This window comes from Dama dama, chromosome X, assembly GCF_033118175.1.
Source record: "Dama dama isolate Ldn47 chromosome X, ASM3311817v1, whole genome shotgun sequence".
In the NCBI taxonomy this organism is placed as follows: domain Eukaryota; kingdom Metazoa; phylum Chordata; class Mammalia; order Artiodactyla; family Cervidae; genus Dama; species Dama dama.
The window spans coordinates 139,800,532-139,806,531 of NC_083714.1; positions in this window are offsets into that span (position 1 = coordinate 139,800,532).

Below are 6,000 nucleotides of genomic sequence, written 5' to 3' on the forward strand. Positions count from 1 at the left end.
AGAAATATCCCCTTGGGTTTCCTGCAGGGGGGAAAAAAAGGGAACCTTTTTTTTGGTGGGGGGGAGATAATTGCCTTACAATGTTCAGCTGTATGTATACATATATCCCTCCCATCTTGAACCTCCCACCCACTCCATCCCATCCCTCTAGGTCACCACAGCCCACTGAGCTGAGCTCCCTGTGCTATTCAGCAGCTAAAAGGAGCCATTTTGAAATAAGCCAGGGCCCATTTTTTTCTTTATGAGGCCTGCCCTGGGGAAAATTAGTTAACCAGAACCTAACCTATTGGGATATTATTATCAGGGCCTAACTGACCTGAGGATGGGAAATATCCTACTCCAGCCATCCTGTCCACCTTAGGGAGGGAAAAAACTGAGAAGCATTTGTGAAGTTCACCGTCCAGTGACCTAGGTTCATGAAGAGGTTGAGACATAATCACCGGAGAATTCTTCCCCTCCCCCGACTCCTCACCACAGGACTGAAGGTCCACTTACAGCATTTCCTTTTATCAGGTACATCGTGTCCAACAATCAGGGAAAAATTACAAGGCAGATCAAAAGGCAAAAAGCACAGTTTGAAGAGACAAAGCAACCATCAGAACCAGACATAAGAGGAACATTGGAATTATCAGCCCAGGAATTTAAAACAACTCTGATACATATGCTAAGAGCTCTAATGAATAAAATAGAAAACATTTAAGAACAGCTGGGCAATAGAAGCAGAGAGATGGTAATGCTAAAAAGAAATGCTAGAGATCAAAAAACACTGGAACAGAAATGAAGAATGCTTTGATGGGTTTATTAGTAGACTGGACACAGCTGAGGAAAAACAGCTCTGAGCAGGAGGAGAGATCAATGGAGTCCTCAAACACCAAAAAGCAAAGAGAAGACTGAAAAAAAACAAGAATACAATATGCAAGGTCTCTGACTCTTCTCAATCTATGGACTGTAGCCCACCAGGCTTCTCTGTCCATAGGTGTAACATACACGAAATTAGGAAAACTAAAACTTGGCATATCATCTTCAAATTACAGAAAATCAAAGATTAAGAAATCCTGAAAGAAGCTAGAAGATAAAAACAGCTTTCCTATAGAGGAACAAAGAATTACATCCAAATTCTCTGCAGACACCATGCAAACAAGAAGAGAGTGAAGTGAAATATTTAAAAGATTGAGAGAAACTCAAAAACTTACAGTTCCATACCCAGAGAACTACATTCTCAGGCAAACAAAAATTGAGTGGATTCGTTGCCAAGAGACCTGCCTTGCAAGAAATGTTAGAAGTTTTTTGGAGAGAAGGAAATACAGGTCAGAAACTCAGATCTACATGAAGAAAGGAAGAACATCAAAGAAGGAATAAATGATGGTAAGACAAAAACTTTTCTCTTTATTTTTCCATTTCATAGTTGGGTTATTTTGATACAATTTCATTGTTTAAGGAAGTATGGCTATACTAACTGGTTCATTTTCATCCTGAAGAAAACTAAGAGCCTCTATGTAACATCCTCTGTCTTATATGATTTTGTCTAATTCAAACATGACTCTTGAAAGGTCGGAGCATGCCCCGGGAAAGTGCTGCAAGGCAAATTCCGGAGGCTGGCTAAACTTCCAGGGGCTGGCCCCCTGCAGCCTGGCCCAATCAGGTACCAACATAAAGCCCTCGGACACTGACCACCGCTGTAGCCCGCGCTTTCTTCCTTATATGAAAAGACCTGGCCTGGATGCCTGCCTGGACTATAAAACCCCTCCCCACCCCTCATACCTTGCAGACTCCCTTTGTCTCCTCACTCACCAGCCCCCGGGAGTTCTGCCTGAGAGCGACGCTTAATAAAAGGCCTTTACCACCGGTCCTTAGAGGCGGCTTTTTTCCTCCCGCGGCGTTTTTCCTAACAACTCTTTGGCTGGTTTTTGAAATATATATATATATATATCTTGACAAGACTTTTTTCTGGAACATTTTTTAAGCCTTCAAGTACTTTGTAAATATTTGCCTATTTGCACATTCTTCTGGGGACAGCCTTCTTTCAGAGCATTTATCCCACCTGTACTGAAAACTGCTTTTCTCCCAGCTGGTGGTGGTGCAGCTTGATGGGGGTGATCAGGGAAAAATGAGGAGTGAGCAAGCTTTACAACCTACTTCTAATTCTCTTAATTAGTAGACTCTGAGCCACCCCAGCTCCTGCCTAGTCAGACCTGCAAATACATGGCCAAAAAGCAGGATTGTAACTAGTACCAAGTGTGTGTGTGTTAGTCGCTCAGTTGTGTCCTACTTTATGTGACCCCATGGACTGTAGCCCACCAGGTTCCTCTGTCCATAGGATTTCCCAGGCAAGAATACTGGACTGGGTTGCCATTTCCTTCTCCAAGAGATCTTTTCAACCCAGGGATCGAACCCACATCTCCTGTACCACAGGCAGATTCTTTACCATCTGAGCCACCAGGGAAGCCCCAACTAGTACCAAAATACATTATAAATAAAATAGAATGTCTATCAGAAAGAGAATCAGGTTGTGCTTCCCATTCCCACTCTTGCTTTAAGATATCTGTATATTTAAGTTCACGGGGGACTTTAGAAACCTGTTCTGCTTCAAGCAAAAATTGGGAATGTCTGAGTACGTTCATTTTGCATGGTCACAGGGAAGTGTCTTTGGGAAATGGTGCAGCATGTCCCCCCAAAATGGATGGTGATTGGCAATCCAGTTGTGTGAACAGGTCACATGTGAAACGTATAGGGCATAGAGGATGAGCTTGATCATAGGCTAAAATATAATTCTGAAATGTGATCATTGGAAAACTTGAGCTAATTGTAAAGGAGGAAACAAAACTCATTATTTAACAATGTCTTATTAAGCCGGGCTTCCCTGGGGGCTCAGATGGTAAAGAATTCACCTGCAATGCAGGTGACCTGGATTTCATCCCTGGGTGGGGAAGATTCCCCTGGAGAAGGAAATGGCAACCCACTCCAGTATTCTTTCCTGAAGAGTCCCATGGACAGAGGAGCCTGGCGGGCTAGTAAAGAGTTGGACACAACTGAGCAAGGAACACTTTCACACTTGTTAAGCTATACAGGTACCTCTTTTGGAAGCTGAATTCCGACATGGATCTAACTTAAACATTTCTTTTTACTTTTCATTTTACTTAAAATTTCTAAAAATTTTTAATTGTGATACAGTTGATGTATAACATTTGTTTTTGGCATACAACATAATAATTTGATGTATGTATATATTGCAAAATGATGACCAGAATAAGTAGTTAACGTCCATCACCTCACAGTTACATTTTTTTCTTTTGATGAAAATTTAAGATTTACTGTCTTAGTAAATTTCAAATATACAATACAATATTATCAATATTATAATTAATCAACTGTTAACTATAGTTACATGCTGTACATTACATCCCCAGGACTTATTTATCTTATAACTGAAAGTTTGTTCCTTTTGACCCCCTTCACCCATTTGCCCAGCCTCCATTCCCTACTTCTGGCAATCACCAATCAGTACTCTGTATCTATTAGTTCATGAGGTTTTTTAGATTCCACATGTAAGTGAGATCATATGATATTTGTCTTTCTCTATCTGACTTATTTCACTTAACATAATGCCCTCAAGGTCCACCCATGTGGCAGAATTTCCTTTTTATGGCTGAATAATATCCCATTTTATATTTATACACTTTCTTATCCATTCATCTGTCATCACATAGTTTGTTTCCACATCTAAGCTATTATAAATAATGCTGCAATGAACATTAGTGTGCATATCTCTTCAAGATAATGATTTCATTTCCTCTGGATCTACCCCACAAAATAAGATTGTTAGATTATATGGTAGTTCTGTCTTTAATTTGGGGTGGAACTGCCACACTGTTTTCCATAGTGGTTGTGTGAATTAATCTTCTGACCAAACGTGCACAAGGGTTCCTTTTCTCCATATCCTTGTCAACACTTATTATTTCTTGTCTTTTTGATAATAGCCATTCCTACAAGTGTGAGGTGATACCTCATTGTGGTTTTGATCTGCATTTCCCTGATGCTTAATCATGTGGAGCACCTTTTCATGTTCCTGCTCGCCATTTGTAGGTTCTTTGGAAAAATGTCTATTCAGATCCTCTGCCCATTTTTAAATCAGATTGTTTTCTGAGTTGTATGAGTTCCTAATATATCTTGGGTATTAGCCCCTTTGACGTGATTTGCAAGTATTTTCTCTCCCTTTCAGTAGATTGCTATTTCATTTTGCATATTTCATTGCTATTTTCATTAGTTTCCTTTGCTATACAGAAGCTTTCTAGTTCGATGTAGTCCCACTTGTTGATTTTTACTTTTGTTGTATTTTGTCATCAAATCCAAAAAACATCATTGCCAAGACCTCTGTCAGGAAGCTTGCCCCCTATGTTTTCTTCTACAAGTTTTATAGTTTCAGACTTTACATCCAAGTCTTGAATACATTTTCAGTTGGTTTCTGTGTATGGTGTAAGATTTTACCTTTTAGTTTATTTTTTACTTTTACTTTTTATTTTCCTTATTCTTAATTGATCTAACAGATAACAGTTCAAAATAATAGCACCTATGTATTTGATTGCATATATGTATTTATATATCTTGTGTGTGTGCCAAGATTGCTGGCAGAAAGTGAAGAAGAACTAAAGAGCCTCTTGATTAAAGTGAAAGAGGAGAGTAAAAAAGTTGGCTTAAAGCTCAACATTCAGAAAACTAAGATCATGGCATCTGATCCCATCACTTCATGGCAAATAGATGGGGAAACAGTGGAAACAGTGGCTGACTTTATTTTGGGGGGCTCCAAAATCACTGCAGATGGTGACTGCAGCCATGAAATTAAAAGATGCTTACTCCTTGGAAGGAAAGTTATGACCAACCTAGACAGCACATTAAAAAGCAGAAACATTACTTTACCAACAAAAGGTCCATCTAGTCAAGGCTTTGGTTTTTCCAGTCGTCATGTATGGATGTGAGAGTTGAGCACCCAAGAATTGATGCTTTTGAACTGTGGTGTTGGAGAAGACTCTTGAGAGTCCCTTGGACTGCAAGGAGATCCAACCAGTCCATCCTAAAGGAGATTAGTCCTGGGTGTTCATTGGAAGGACTGATATTGAAGCTGAAACTCCAATACTTTGGCCACCTGATGCAAAGAGCTGACTCACTGGAAAAGACCCTGATGCTGGGAAAGATTGAGGGCAAGAGGAGAAGGGGACGACAGAGGATGAGATAGTTGGATGGCATCACCGACTCAATGGAGATGAGTTTGGGTAAACTCTGGGAGTTGGTGATGGACAGGGAGGCCTGGCGTGCTGTGGTTCATGGGGTCGCAAAGAGTCGGACATGACTGAGCGACTGAACTGAACTGTGTGTGTGCATGTGTATATGTTTACATATGCTCATGTATCAGCGAAATGAGTGAGAGCAATGATACAAGGGATGAAAGGGAGGAATTAGGATTACTTTGTTATTATAAGGTCCTTACACTACCAGTAAAGTGGTATAAAGTGAAGTGAAAGTGAAGTCACTCAGTCGTGTCTGACTCTTTGCAACCCCATGGACTGTAACCTATCAGGCTCCTCCATCCATGGGATTTTCCAGGCAAGAATACTGGAGTGGGTTGCCATTTCCTTCTCCAGTAAAGTGGTATAGTGTTATTTTAAAGTGGATTTGGAGTAGCTGTAAAATATTGTAAACTCTAGGGAAACCACTAAAAAAAGTAAAAAACGAAAAGTGGTATAGCTGATATGATGGAGGAAACAAATTAAAATCCTAGAAAATGCTTTCATTAAAATCCCAAAAGTCAGAAAAAGAGAGTAGAAGGTAAAAATAGGAATAAAAACTCCAAGCAAAAGAGAGAGGCACAAATTACTCATATCAGTAATGAAAGAAGGCACAACACTCTGCTCACAAATATGATAATCTAGATAAAATGGAACAATTCCTTGAAAGACACAATCTTCCAAAACTCATAAGAAGAAATAGGTGATCTGCATTGGCCTA